Here is a 16661-nt window from a genome sequence, read left to right on the forward strand (position 1 = left end):
GGACTGCGACCAGGCGTCCACACGAGGCGGTGAGGATCGCGGATCATCCCAACCAGAGCCCAACCCGTGAGAGAGCAAGGTCCGAGGTTTCCAGAGGTCCACCTGTTCCAAGGCGCATGCGTAGAAGTAGAAGCATAGTATCAAGTTTCCGAGGCCTTCAAGTCCTGCTTCCCAGTGAGTACCACTATGGGGAATGCATAAAGTTCAAGACGGGTTCACGTTATACGTGATCACGGTAAAGACGTGTCCGTTCACACGGGCACGGTAAAGACGTGTCTCATTTCTATGAGCACGGTAAAGACGTGTCCATTCATATGTTCACGGTAAAGACGGGTTCGTTCACACGAGCACGGTCAAGACGTGTCTCATTTTTGAGACCGGTATGGTTGTACTGTATTCCAGTGCATATAGTTTTTCAAGTACATGTTTAGTTCTCTGTATTGGTTTAGATCATGTTTGTTTTAATGTTATGATGTTTTAGTGTGAATGATTGTTGATTGTTTCAGTCTATTTTTGTGTATTGTATTTCCATTGTGTTGGTTTCAACATGCCACTGTTTTCGAAATTACGTCAGATAGGGACCAGGAAAGGTATACTAGAAGAGTCATTTAACATCCCGCCTAGAGACACACCTGGTCATTTTATGTATAATAAGCACGGGCTAGACGCCATTTTGTTTTTAGACTTATGGGTAGACTATACAAAGGACCTGGAGGAAAAGTATAGATGGCCTATCTCGGGAACATGGGATTCTGAATGCATTATGAGAGTAGAGGAAGCGCTATGGAAAAAGAAATCAAGACCCTCTCAGAAAGATGCCATTGAATTGTGGCGCAAAGAGTCACATAGGAGAACAGAAAAAGAATTGAACAAAGTAGAGAGAACTAAACAAGCAGCGGAAAAAGCGAAAGAAAAAGAACTAGCTAGAGTGACCTCCTCAGAAACACCCCGTAGGTCGCGAACGCCACCACCTGTACCCTGTAGAGTATGTAGAAAGAAGCTGACAGCATCAGAGTTCCTTGTAAATAGCTCCTTGTAAATATGGTTTATGAAGAGCATGTCATTATTATAACTTGTTGAGTTTCTTGTGAATATGGCTTGTGAATAGCGCCATGTGGTTATGGTTTGTGCAGAGCTTGTTATCATTACGTTAGGCAGGAGAGAGCTGGATCTCTTTCAAGTGCTTGGAGAAAACGTTTTGAAGATGTGCGTACGTGTTATGTGATAACGTGGAGAGATGAGTTCATGACTTTCCCATGTACTGCAGTCATTGGGGAATGATTGTGCTTCAGCTGCCAAAGAGTTAATATCTTGTATTGAGAAGGCAGTATTTGTTTTAACATGCTGTTTAACAAGGTGTTGAGGGATTTTGGCGTTTTTTGGTCGAGATTTGGCCGATTTATGGCCGTTTTTGGTGTTTGCGGGGGGCGTGTTTTTGAGCGGAAATTCGTACCCGTTCCAGTGGATGGATTTGGTTGCTTTTTGGTGAGGATTTAGGGAATCGCTTGGACTACTGTGATGCCAAATTTAAAAAGGATCTGAGCTGTGGAAGTGGTGGAAAAAGCATGTTTTGTGCGGAGGTGCGATTTGCCATGTTATCCAATGGGCGTTTTTCTGAAAATTGAGAAATTATTTTGGGGGTGTTCCAGGTGCGCTAGGGGCCCGGGGGTTGGATCAGCTGTAGAGGAGGTGGATGGCCAGATGTGCTGAATTTTGGGGATTTTTGGCGTAGTTTGGAAGTGCGTTTTGGCACGATTTCATGGCTGTGTAGCTCACATGCATGGTTATGTGAGCTGACACTAAAAGTCAGTGAGTGTTTTAGATGAATAAGGGTTTGATTTAATTTTTTCATTGGTTGCTGGGTCTGCCTATGTGCTTTGTCAGTTTGCTGACTGAAATGGTAACATCTTGCATGGAGAGTAAAGAAGTGTTCATTTAACATTCTATTTCAAATGCGTCCGTGTATGTGTGTAGGTTTGCCTTGGAATACTTGATTTAATGTGTTTTGACTCAGAGGTCGGTAAGCTGTAAATAAACCAGTCAGATTGAGATAAGGGTTTGCACGGAGGGTGCTTTAATGTTATCACGGTTGAGAAGGAAATATAAAACAGACCCATCATAGAATGTGCTTTTAATTAGTGTAATGCAACCGTGTGTTGTTTTTTAAATTAAAATTTGTTCTACAAAATATACATTATTATTTCCCAATGCAAGCTGCCCTTTAGTATAGCGTGTGACAGTTAATCCACTCAATTAGGTTTTTTTTAACCTCAACTAGAAAACATGGTTCTTTGAAAAATGATGAATCTGGCCCTTTTAATAGGTAGAATAGAAGAGCTTGCACACTTAATTATGAAAATCTTGGTTCTGCAATGCAAAATTATGGAGTTTTCACATGTTATTTTCAAAAAGTAAAAGCCATGTTGTTCTGTTTCCTTTTTTTTTCCTTTGCAGCTAGTAACAATATTTTATGATATAATTATTTTCAAATGCTAGCATGTGTCTAGGTTACAAAAAAAAAGATGTCCTTATTAATTACTGATTTTAGGATGCTTTTTATCACGTTTTAAAAATTGCTTCAGTTAAGTTAGAGAATGTTGATTAGCTCCCTAGCCTGGGTACAGATATGTTTTGAATTACAGAGAATGTGTTTTTCGGCCTTGAAGTGGTCTGACTCGCAGGGAAAGTTCTTTTGTGAAGGGAGGGCTTTTCCCTCTTGGAGCACCGAGCAGTGTCTGTCTTGTTATTATTGGCCATTCCCCAATTCTCTTCCGCGGACAGTTATTGGCAGTCCTCCAACTGACTCAGGCTTCCTTCGCATGCAGATAAAGAATGCTTGCAATTTGACTAAGGTCTCTCGTCAGTAACTTGGCAGCTGTTCTTAGCTCTCAGAGTCTTGAAAGGGTGGAGGAACTGCCCTGTGGGTGACATCATGGTGAAGGGGAAGGCAGTGTAGAGAGAAAAAAACTTGATGAGCCGCAGAGAAAATGTTTATAAAAGGTGGGGGTCAAGTTGCTCTTCCTTACAGCCAGCACTGAAAGCTTCAATGGCTTCAGATAAGGCATGCTTGCAACGAATAGTTTTTCCCTCGTAGTGTAAACAGAATAGTTGGCAGGAGTTTCGCTCTTGCAATGAGCCCTAGTATTTACAGTCAGGCATTAAAAAGACAGCTGGGACCTGCCCCTTGGATGCACAGCTGGGAAGATGCACAGCCAGGGCCCTGCAGCCCAGTCTCACACACCCTTCAGCCCTGGAGCTCAGTCTCAGTTAGAGCCCTGTGTGAGGTGCATCAGTCTCGCCCCCCCCGCTCTGCAGCTCACTCAGTTAGAGCCGTGCGTCCTGTAGTGCGGTCTCACACACGCTCAGTCTCATTACGCAGACAGTATTTATATGCCTCCCAACACTGCCCTACTACGGTACGTAGATGACATCCTAATTACAGCACGTTCAGAACCAGAATGCGCAAATGCATCACTGACAGTTATACTGTTCTGGCTGACAAGGGGCACAAGGTGTCCCCTTCCAAGTTGCAATTCTGTGAAAAGCAAGTGGTGTACCTTGGACACTTACTTTCCAAGGAGGGTAGACAGCTAACACAAGCCTTTCATTCAGTTAATTTCTAGCCTTTCACAGCCCAAGACACAAAAAGAAGTACGTGCATTCATTGGCCTCACTTCATACTGTAGGCAATGGATTCCCCAGTATGCCTATCTAGCCAAACCACTCATACAATTGACAACACAGGAGGCAGCCACTTCGACTGTCCTCCCTTGGACACAAGAACACACCTTGGCATTTGAGGAATTAAAAAGAGCATTATGTCAAGCGCCAGTTTTTATTTTTTAAGTGTACCACATGCAGTGGAAGTTCTCTTAAACAGGACACAGACACAACATTTGACTGTAGCAAGACTGACAGGATATGAACTGACATTATTTCAACCACACATAGAGATCAGACGTTGTAATATTCTAAACCCTGCAACACTTTTGCCCTCAAGTACAGTAAATGCACCACCACATGACTGTGTGGAAGTAATGAATACAGTGACAAAACCAAGACAAGACCTGACAGATATTGCACTTCCAAGACCCAGACTTAACGCTCTATGTATATGGATCATGCATGAGAACGAGTGCAGGAGAGTTAGTAGCAGCATATGCCGTGACCACTGCTACTAAAGTCATAGAGACACAGAAAATAGACACACTATCAGCACAAGCAGCAGAGCTCATCGCTCTGACACAAGCCTGCATAAGAGCTAAGCACTTGAAAGTAAACATTTATACCGATTCACAATATGCCTTTGGCGTAGTTCATGATTTCGGGGTACTTTGGAGGGAAAGAGGTTTCTTGACCTCCCATGGGACCAAGATTCAGCACGGCCCGCTTATTCAAGCCTTGTTAGAAGCAATACATTTACCTACAGCTATTTCTATCCTGAAGTGCAAAGCTCACACCAAAGTTACAGACACCCTTTCCCAGGGTAATGACCTGGCAGACCGAACAGCTAAACTTACAGCCCAGACACCAACAGACACGACAAGGACAGAGGTACCATTACTGACAACATGTATGACAGTCAGGGATCCCACTCAAGATGTACTCGACATACAGACACATGCCACTGCAGATGAGATAAAGAAATGGACTGAACAAGGAGGGGTCCAGACTGAACAAGGTTGGATGACTAAGGGAAAAGGTACATGGTTTCTTCCAGATTCTATGGTACAAGTAATCATAAACACAGCACATAGTCCAGCACACTTGGGAGAAAAGGCAATGATAGACAGCTTACAGAAAGTACGAACATGTATGATCTGTTGCCAGTTCAATCCAGGTAAAGGCATTCCGGTGGAACAAGGCGGATTTCATCCTCCTGACCACCCTTTTGAGGTCCTCCAGATGGATTATATCCAAATGAACAGATGTAGAGGTTACAAGTATGTCTTGGTAGTTGTGTGTGCACTATCTAGATGGACAGAAGCATATCCAGTTCCAGATTATACTGCTGTGACAACTGCCAGGCAATTGGTGCGCGAATTCTTTCATCTACTCAGACAATGGTCAGCCATTTTTCTCTGAATTAATGAAACAAGTGTCTCTTCTGTTAGGATATACTTGGAAATTCCATTGTGTAAGACACCCAGAAGCAGCAGGCCTTGTAGAAAGACATAATCAGACAATCAAAACAAAACTTGCTAAGATATGTGCAGAAAAAGGCGTGGATTGGAAGGTAGCTTTACCGGTTGCCCTCTTTTACATGCGCATGGTAGCTCATTCCAGAACAGGCCTATCCCCGTATGAAGTAGTCTTCGGTAGACCGCCAAATATGTGGGGTACGCCTATGCCAAAAAATATAACTGATGTTGAAAGTAACATGCTGACAGATTACCTGGCTTCCTTGATGTCTGCACTACTCTCTTGTCGTTCACAGGTTGCTGCCGCCTTTCCTGACAACACCCAGGTCAAGGAGCATGCCATAGCACCAGGAGACTATATTCTTGTCCGGAACTTTGATCGATCAAGCCCCCTTGAGCCACGTTGGAAGACGCCGAAGTTGGTGCTACTGACCACGAGGACCGCGCTGAAAGTCGAAGGACGCAAGGGAAACTTCACGCCACACTGCAAGAGACACTTTGGACAATCTGGAACTTTGAAAAATACAGACTTTGCGCCGCTTGCGCCGCCTGCGCCGCTTTTACTAGAAAAGACTCCACAGCAGGAGTATAAATCTAAGTTAAGATCTAGTAAGTCAGACGTAGTTTAATTGTCTAAGTCCACTCGGTGGTGAATCGGTTAGACTAGATTTCTGACATGTATAAGATCACATACGAGAATAGTAAGAAGAGCAAAATGAGAGAAAAGTACTGCAAGTTATTACGCAGTAGATGTATAGTTACTTTGATCATTCTTTTTATTCTGTGCATTGTTTTATGTTATGTTTTCTTTCCTATTTCCTCACATATACACTCTTCCAGTAACAGCACCATAGAGCATACATTCAGTGACCTGCCACCTCATGAATTGTCATATCGACTTGCATTGCGTAACAATACTTTTATTCGAATGTTACACCATTCTCATCAGACCAGCAATGCGACTGATTGCTGGGTATGTGGCCAACTGCCACCTTATCAAAAAGCGAAGGGAGTTCTGCCCTTCTATCCTCTACCGTTCTCACACAATGGTTCATGTGGAGCATGGTTTGCCTTAATGACCTCAATAGATAGAAAGTACATAGCTTATCCAGGTGGCTGGATATATGGAAACCTGAATAAAGTAATGAATGAAGCATGTTTTCCAGACAAAGACGGATTCCCCCAAAGGAAGGGAACCGATCTAGAGAATGAAGAGTACGAGCAGGGAAATGCATCCGTTAATTTTATAATGTTAAATGTTCAGCCCAAGCAAAATACAGGTCCACCGTTTATTTCAGTTCTACCAGCAAAAGGTGATTTATGTGTTAGAAAGAAAGGTTCAGTACATATGGGACACAGCGAGTGTAAAGTTGTAGTAGAGTTTAATGATGAAGGACTTTCTTCTTTCAAAACATCACGCCATACCTATTTCATTTGCGGTCAGACAGCCTATGTACATCTGCCCTTAGACTGGGGTGGGACTTGTTATATAGCATTCTTATTGCCACCTGTATTCTTGGCCCCATCCCATTATCATAGAGATTCACGACTAGAACATGTTAGAGTAAGGAGAGAGACAGATGCCTCAGGGATTGATCAGACTGAAACAGCTTGGGAGCAATATACAGATTTCAACAAAGGATTCTTTTTCTTCATAGGTCCCGTCCAAAACAGTAAACTGATACGCAAGTTAACAAGGACTCTTGAAGCAGTAGTGAATGTGACTGCATCTGCCCTGGCGAACTTGACCCAGGAACAGTCTGCTATGAGACTTGTTGTTCTTCAACATCGCCTCGTTCTAGACGTCATCTTGGCGGATAGGGGCGGAGCTTGTAGCGCGATCCGATCTAGTTGTTGCGTTCTCATCCCAAATAACGCGCCATCTGTGTATGCAGCGATAACAAGGCTCCACAAGATTGCTCATGACATACATCAAGACCCAGGCACATGGACTTGGTCCAGTTGGCTCTGGGGTGTGATATCTGCTTGGGGATGGAAAGTGTTGTCCTTCCTAGGAATGATCCTACTTATGATATTTGGTTGCTGTCTCTGTCTGCAGTGTGGCCCGGCCATTTGCGGCCTGTGTGCAACAGCATGTGTTCCACATCCAAGTATACAAAGGATCAAAGATGAACAAATGATGCTGTATGATCAACTATACGGTCTCATGAATATAGATGTATCCTAAAGGGTTACGTAGGGGACAAGGAGGGAATGAGGAAAATGATATTTTGCCTGACCAATATGTCCCCTGCGTGTACCCTATGTTACATGTATGTGCATGTCACCCATGCATATTTCTCTCAGTGGCCTGAATCACAAGGCCTCTGCAATCACGTCCTGCATTAAGGTGCCTGTCATCAAGTCTCCCATGTAAGAAATGTTAAGTTAGCATAAGGCCCATGTATTTGCATTGTGCACTTTTAAATAAATATCGTAATGAACCACTTTCTGAAATAAGGGTTTTTCATGACTCCTGACACACTGAAGGCTGCAGTTACGTATCTCTGACCTCGCATGCTTCTAGCTCAGCCGAAAGAAATCCAGCAAGGGTTGCCAAGACAGTATATTTTGCTTAACAGTTATCTGCATGCCCGGTGAAAAAAGTAAACAGAACCCGTCTGTAAAGATAGGGCCTAGCTTTCCTGTCTCCGTTTAAATGAAATCACAGTGCTTGCTCACAGCCCCCACGCAATGAACGAAGAAATATATGCTTTTTCTGATTCCTAGTGACAAGCAACTTTTGCTTCAGATAATACATCCCCGATATCAAGATATCAGATAGTACAAGACGTGCTGGTCGCCCTGACACTGAAGGCTTCTCTACTAGACTTAAAGTCAGCTCTCCTCCCAGCTACACGTCAATTGCACGTCATGACCAAGTTGCACACAAGTAGGGCAAAGTTCCAGCTGGTCATGCAAACTCCTCCTCTGTGTACCACCCACCTATGACACCTACCTATCACCTACCTATGACTCATAAAGTGTACACCCACATGTACTCCCACATGCTCTTATCTGTTTCTTTCTCTGCTCTGCGTTCCTTCCTACGCCCTATGTACAAGACAAAATGTATATATGTTGTTCATTGTTATTAAATGTTAGAAGACCCTTCCTGAACCTCAGTGGTGATGGAACAGATTCTCCCTTAACTCGAGTTATTGGAATAAAGCCCTTTTAACTTGGACACCACGGACTCTCTGCCTCTCATTTGATACATGCTAATTGTTAATGCCTAGAAATTATGCCAGGGTAATATTTTTATTTACCACACGCTGAGACTCAGGACGCTTTTCAGCGGTTATTGGGGAAGTTTACTTCTGCGTCTGTATTGGTACATCCTGATCCTGCTCTGCCTTTTTTTGTTGAGACGGATGCCTCCTTGTGTGCTGTGGGTGGGGTGTTGTCCCAAAGGGACATAGAGACCGGTTGTATGCACGCCATAGCCTTTTTTTCTAAGACCCTGTTGCCAGCAGAGCGTAATTATACTGTGGCCGAGAGAGAGTTGTTGGCAGTTAAGTTGTCTTTTGAGGAATGGCGGCATTATTTATGGGGAGCTCGGCACACCATCACGATATAGACCGACCATAAAAACCTGGAGTTTTTTCGTTCAGCCCGTGCTTTGACACCACGCCAGATGCGTTGGGTTCTTTTTTTTAACGAATTTGATTTCGTTATCACATATAGACCTGCAGCACAGCAGATTAAATCTGATGCACTCTCCCGGATTCATGTAGATCCCAGGGAATTGGGACAGGGGAAGGAAGACAGACCCATGATTGAGGGTAACAGGATCATTGGGGTGGTAGCTATGGAGGATTTTCCATCCTTGGTGAAAGAACAGTTGCGTCGGTTGGATTTGGCCCCATGGTTGTCATTGCCCCAGGTTTTGGTCCAGGATGGGTTACTGTATCATGAGGGTCGGTTGTTTGTTCCCCCTACATTGAGAGAAATGGTTCTGGAATGGTGTCATTCTTCGGCATTAGCGGCACATCCTGGGGTGCAGAAAACAAAGGAGATGTGTTTGCGGTGGTTTTGGTGGAAAACATTGGCTCGGGACATTCAGGGTTATGTGGCTGCTTGCCCGGTTTGCGCCACCAGTAAGCCCACTCACTGTAAACCGTCTGGTCTGTTGCAGCCCTTGGAGGTCCCTCCTGCTCCCTGGCATTCCATCAGTATGGATTTTGTGACCGTGCTTCCATCTGTTTCCGGTTTCACTGCCATTCTTGTGGTAGGTGATTTGTTTACAAAAATGGCACATTTCATTCCGCTATCCAAGATCCCTACTGCCAGAGAAATGGCCTTGGTCTTTATGTCCTCTATTGTGCGGATTCATGGGTTGCCTTCTGCAGTAGTGACAGACCGGGGGGCACAGTTTGTATCCCACTTTTGGACTGAGTTGTGCTCAGTGCTTAGGGTGGAGATCAAGTTGTCGTCTGCCTATCATCCGCAATCAGACGGGCAGACAGAGCGCACCAATCAAACTATGGAGCAGTATCTTAGGTGTCTAGTGTCTTCCATGGCGTGCGATTGGGTGACGGCTCTGCCCATAGCGGAGTTTGCGTACAACAATAGCTTGCATTCCGCTTTGGGTATGACTCCTTTCTTTTGCTCGCTGGGCTACCATCCTAGGGCATTGGCTATCCAACCTACGGGGCGAGTACCAGCCATAGATGATGTGTGTAAGCGGTTGAGTGATATTTGGGGTGTTGCCCGGGTGCAGTTGCTAGCGGCTAAGGCTAGTATGAAAGAGCAGGCTTATAAACACAGGGCACCTGCTCCTTCCTATCATGTGGGTGAGCGGGTATGGTTGGCCACTAGGAACCTCAGACTGGGTGGGTCCCGTAAATTGCAGCCTACATATGTGGGTCCCTTCCCGATTGTGCGAGTTATCAATCCTGTGGCTATGAAACTTGACCTGCCCAATGAATATCGGGTTCACCCTGTGTTTCACACATCTTTACTGAAGCCCTATGTGCCCTCTGCCCAGGTTTTGCCTCTCCCGCCCCCTTTGTTAGTGGATGGTCGGGAGGAATTTGAGGTTCAGGCTATACTGGATTCTAGACGTAGGAGAGGTCGCCTGTTTTATCTGGTTGACTGGAAGGGCTATACCCCGGAGGACCGAAGCTGGGAGCCTGCCGGGGGGGTTCATGCTCCCCGGTTGGTTCGGCTGTTTCATCGCCACCATCCCACTAAGCCCCGCCCGGTGGGGAGGCTTGTTGGGGGGGGGGTACTGTTAGGGATCAAGCCTAGTCCTCTATTCATGACCATGTCTGTGTGATCACGTGACCTACCTGTGGGAGTTAAAAGCTGGACTCTCCCTTCCCACGTTGCTTGGTATCTAATTGTTTGGTTCCTGGTCCTGGGCTCTGGTTAATTACTTATTCCTTGTGCTGTTGCTGTGCTTACGGGCACGTAGGCACAGGCTTTGGAACTTCTTGCCCTTTCCTTTCTTGTTCTCGTTTTCCCTGTTGTTGTTTCCCTGAAGCCGTTTTTCTTCCTTTGTTTCCTTTGGTTTTGCCCCTTCTTTTTGTAATCCTTTGGAGTTATAGCCCAGAGGGGTTAATGGGTGGCTGGGGCTCCAGCGCCCTCTTTACTGGACGAACAGTAGCAGTCCGGCTGGATCTTTGTCTGTAGTGACTTGTAGTTTGACGAACTTCGACTCTTACGTGAGACGCATTTCCGCTTTCTGTGCTACCTTTCGCTTCGTTGTGCTGGGCGGAGCGAAATTCAGACGCTTACGGAGCGAGCCGAGGCAGCAGCGGAAGCCGTATTCGTTGAATGTTCGTGCCGGATACTTCCCCAATCATTCACCCGGTTACTGAGGAACTAAAGGGGTTTTTTTCTGTCGCAGAAACGACTTTTCCCCCCTTTATCAAAGGCTGTAAAATAAAGGAAAAGCCTTTAAAACCCTGTCATTTCCCCCCTTGGATTGCCCTTTGTTGATATACAGCGCTGGATTCCTCCACAAGACTCCTGCGGTATCATCTACGGGTAAGGAGGTTTTTTCTGTGTATTACCGGGCATGGTCATGAATTGGACTTGCGGGGTGCTATGGGGGCGGTCGAAGGAAGTATAATAGTGTGTAATGTATGACTTATTTTGTAGGTACAGAAACGTGGAGGCAGAAATCCCCTGTTCTTACAAGACTTGAAGGAAGCGGTCCCGGTGTCCCTTATTTGTCTGTTCCTCTTTCCCGCCCCCTGTCTATTGTCCCTCTGCTGACTCATTGTATGATATTTAGTGAGCAGCTTATGGGCAAGGGTAGTGGATCGGGCCATTCTTCGTTCCTGCAGTGTCTGGGCTTTGGAGGAGGAACTCAACACAAGCAATATCAGAAACAATGGATGTAATGCCTATTTTTAACCTTGCGAATTACAACTTGGATACAGCTGATGTATCCCTACTAGCAAAAGGATTAACATTTGTTCCCCATTCCAACGTGGATTTGTTTGAATTACATCAAGACTTGCATTCCTTCTTTAGGAAGATAAGACTGCAAAAGTTCTTCATGGACAAAGCAGACATAAACCAAGACACCAGAACCAATAACATCATAGCCTTACCATCCACGTTTACCCCCACATTGGATCAAATTGGTCCAGAGATGGCAATATTTGAAAAAGATGTCCTAACTAAATTGGAACAAGCCCTAAGATATATACCCAAACCCAGATATAACATCTCTAAAGAGGAACACATATCTTTAGATAATTTAAAAGATAACAAATCCATTGTCGTCAAAAGTAGCGATAAGGGAGGCGGGATTGTTCTCATTGACTCTACCACCTATGAGACCAATATGTTAAATATGCTGAATGATCTCCTTTTCTACAAAAAAGTCACCAGCAACCCCACAGATAGAGTAATTAAAAAGATTCAACAAATTACAACAAAAGCTCTAGATGAAAAGATAATCAATAAGAAGGAGTATGAATTCTTAAATAAATCACAAAGAAAGATAGCGTGCATTTACGGGGTGCCAAAAATGCACAAAATCAGCAAAATCCACCATACCGCCCAATTGTCTCCACTATAGGCACCCCCACAGAGGCCCTATCAAAATATCTGGACAATATTCTTAGGCCATATATTCCACTGACCCCCTCATATATTAAAGATACTGGGGCAATTATTTCAAAGGTTGAACATTTACCTTTCAATGGAAATAATGACCTATTGGTTACGCTTGATGTTGAAGCATTATACAGCAACATCCCCCAGAAAGGAGCAATAGAGGCCACTATGTGGTTCATAGACTTGCATCAAATACCATGCAACAAGCAATTCATCTCTGAATGCCTCACAATAGTACTCAAGGAAAATGTCTTTCAATTTGGAGACCATATGTATCAACAAACAAAAGGCGTCAGCATGGGGGCAGCCATGGCTCCGTCTATAGCTAATATATATATGGCCCTCTTTGAATCACGCCATATACACAATGAAATGGCCCCATTCTTTGAGTCTGTTTCCCATTGGTACCGGTTTATTGATGATATTTTTTTTCATCTGGACCAATGGGGAACAGACACTACAAGAATTTCTGGAGTGGATTAACCTTGCAGACAGCAATCTTCGCTTTACTGCACACATCAATGCGACACAAGTGGAGTTTTTAGATATATACATCAGAAATGAGTCGAACAAATTGGAGGTAGATCTATACACAAAGCCTACAGCGAGAAACACACTCTTCACTTCTCAAGTTATTACCCGAGGAACCAAAAAGATGGCATCCCTTTTTCGCAATTTCTTAGAGTAAGGAGAAATTGCACAAATATTAAAGATTATGACTTTCAATCCATAAGAATGAAACAAAAATTCCTCGAAAGAGGATACCCACATCGCCTTGTTCGAGAAGCATTTAAAAGAGCTCGATTTTACGACCGAGATGCCCTACTTAAGTCAGACAAAGCAGTACAGGAACCGAAACTGGTATGCATCACAAAGCATTCCACATTAAACGCCACAATCAGACAGACTATCAATGCCAATTGGCATTTATTAAATATAGAACCATCAAAACCCAAACTCAAAAAACCTATGTTTGCATACCGCCGCAACAAAAACTTAAAAGATCTAGTAGTAAGATCACGGTTCACTGGAACAACTGAAAAAGCCCCCTTTATACAGAAATCCATACAGGGTACTAATGCAATCAAGGGCACCTCTAGATGTGGTGCATGTCAGTCATGTGATGGCATTATACCAGGAGAGACATACACTCTCAATGAATTTAAAATACAAGCGAAGGAGCTCTGGACATGCAACACATGCAACGTAATATACCTGATCTTATGCCCATGTAACATGGGCTACGTAGTCGAAACCTCTCGAGCAATAAAAACTCGCCTTACAGAGCACAGATCCGCTATTAAAACTCGCAAGCTCGCAGCTCCATTAGTAAGCCACTTTTTGGAATTTCAACATGCTCCATCTGATATCAGATGGCGCATCTTGGAAAAGATCCACACACCCAATAACAACGGAGGTGACAAGATAAGAAAAAAGAAAGAAGTATTCTGGATTTTTTCATTAAAGACTTTTACCCATGGTTTAAACAACGATTTACCGTGGGAGAATGCGATCCTATAGGGAAAATTCAAAATATGTCTAATACTGAACAGAAAATAGACCCCATTATACACCATGCTGTACTGAATGCCAATAGGTATAAGCAACCCTTGCCACCTATTCCAACTATAAATGGTTGATTTACATCAGCACACTATTGTCTCTTTATTTAATGCAATGGCGTACACTATACTGCGGTTCACCCTCAAACTCCTAAATAAACAGACCGTAGTAATATTATGCACGGCTTCCTGTTCTTTCACAATACGAATCTACCCAAAAGAACAAGAATATAAAGATATCCATAATGAATAGACTATGAGCGTTAATGCCACAATGTAGCCGAGATTACCGCCCCAATACTTAGATGTGATGTAACTTTTTAATCGCCATCTTGGAATAGACACCCAATGTTGATTGCGGCATATGCCTTTAAGAAACTAGGCAATAGCTTCAACCAATGACAACGCACCTTATATAAAATCAACCTAAACGACAGCGCGAGGTTCCTTCCTGGCAGACCGAAACACTGAATGAAGTTTACACGAGAGGCCGCCTAACTATCTGTTACCGGTAAGACAGCACCGAAATTTAACGTTAGTTAGTTAACGAAGATAGACTCACACTAATAAACACGGTCTCTTTAAACCTAGATAGACGGGACGCCCGTTTTGGCGGAAAGAGAAGACACAAAAAAAACATTCTACTTCCATACCGTCCCTTCACCCGCTATCGATAAACTGCAAGTTTTTAACTACTATCTGACACTCCCACGGAAAGAACATATGACCATTACGATGCGAGGCTGCGCGCCATAGGTAAGAGCAAGTAATTAACTATTAGGCACCACAAAGCTATAAATCTGGTCGAGTATTAGTTAAGTCAACCAATGCACACTAAATGGAGTGTCCACCATGAGAATTAACAGGGAAACACATTTTCATGGACGACCCTCTATTTTACAGGTATTCGTCCATCCATGTACATAAATCGTGCCGTTTGACTCAGAAATAGATTCGCAGCCCCGTAAGACATCGTACACATTCTGAAAAGGTGAGAAATGCAATATCCGAAACTACTATAATGCCGTAGCGAAATACCGTCTAAGATCAATATTAAAACAAAGCAACTTTTGCATTACAGAGAGCCGGTAAACCCAATAGGAACATATTAATGTCCATGAGATCGTATCAACACACTTTATAAGGCTTAAGAGGTAAGAAGTCTGAAAAATCGTGCTCGATCACAAAAAGGAGTATCTATAAATAGGCCCTCTAAAACTACTATATCTTTGCTTACAGACGGTCATCTACCTACACCAGGCGCAGCATAGAACCCGCAGGGTCCCGTGAAAGAAAATCTATCTGAACTTCCTCAGACAGGTAGTGAGTTCTATAATCTGTGTAACAGTAGAGTTCGGACATAAAAGAACCCAAGCATGTTATGGAAATAACACCCTCACCCGTTACAAATAGAGACCAAAGAAGTACTCGATAGAAACTATGAATCTTTTTCCTTAGATACCCTGTAAAGTCCCTATTCCCTCCTGGCCTTTCTTTTTTCTTTTTATCTCTCTGAAATAATATGTTATCCTCTGTCTATAAGGTACACCGCTCAATAAAAATGAATGCACATGAAATGCTAATCCTTCTTTGTATCGATATAAAAATAGTCATACAATTATCATTAACTGAACTGTGACAACAGGGAACTAATATATTGATGTGTTTCCACTGTCTCTATTCATGTAATAATATACACGTTCTCGGCACTATTATGTGCAATGGAGCATTAGGCGGTACATCATGTAATTTGAATCATTTACTGGCGTCAGAAACCTGTCACTGTATCAAACTTTTGTCAACTGTCTTAGTATAAAGAGAACAAACAGTAAAGTGAGTTTACAATTTCTTTCACAGTACCATGATGGTAAAGTCCTGATGAAGACACAGTCTACATGTCGAAACGCGTTGACAGGAAACCATCCATTATTTATATTATATTTTTTCTTTTTTATCTATGTATACATATGCAATAATGCAATGATGTTTTATCAAATCTTATTAATGAAACCATGATTTTATCAAATGATGTTCTGATTGTATGGAATTAAAATGTACTTTATACTCTAAAGCAGTTGGATACCATTATTAATTATGGTTAGTTTTGCCTTCTGAATTGTGCCAGTAGTTAGCTTGTGTGCCTGGGTGTGCTATTTTACATATACCTACTGACTTTGGAATCATCGTGGCATTTAGTTATACGTATTTATTTGTATGTATTTATTTTTATTTTGGGACCTTGAGAGTTGGTGACACCAAAGACGGATAAGTATTCCAGATTCACCGCTACTGATCTCTGCGGTGCTTTGCTGGTAAAGAACATATGGGCACATGCATCATTGGTTTTTGCATTCGCAAACGGGGGGAATCGCAAAAATCGGCCGTTTGCGAATGCAAATCCAATTTTTCCGATGCATCACATCTTTTTTTTTTTCCGCAATTTAAGAAATCGCAATTTTTTGCGATTTCTTAAATTGCGATTGCATTTAAGAAATCGCAATTTTGCAACTTCTTAAATGCAATGCATCATTGAAAAAAAAATTGCGATTTCGCAAATTGGAAGTGTTAAATTAGCATGAAGTCAACCTTCATGGTAATTTAAGAAAAGTTTCAAAAGTGCACAAAAGTGCATTTTTGACACTTTCATTTTACACACATACATGCCCTTCGGCATGTATGTGTGAAAAATGGACTGTATATTACATTTCAGGGGTGCAGGGGGGTCCTTTGGACCCCCCCTGCACCCTAGAAATTTCATTCTCATTTTGCGATTCCTTAATGGCGAATCGCAAAATGAGAATGCCTTCCCATTGATTCCTATGAGCCTCTAATGTTAAGGGATTCCTTATTTGCGATTCGCAAAATTGGGAATCGCAAATAA

General features: G+C 43.0%; 1 long non-coding RNA gene across 1 annotated transcript in view; it reads right to left on the minus strand.

Annotated features, from left to right (window-relative positions):
- The window catches only part of LOC144772673 (uncharacterized), a 62658-nt gene that overhangs the window by 6572 nt on the left and 39425 nt on the right, over positions 1 to 16661 (minus strand). The window lies entirely within an intron of this gene.

The sequence above is a fragment of the Lissotriton helveticus genome, chromosome 8, assembly GCF_964261635.1.
Source record: "Lissotriton helveticus chromosome 8, aLisHel1.1, whole genome shotgun sequence".
In the NCBI taxonomy this organism is placed as follows: Eukaryota; Metazoa; Chordata; class Amphibia; order Caudata; family Salamandridae; genus Lissotriton; species Lissotriton helveticus.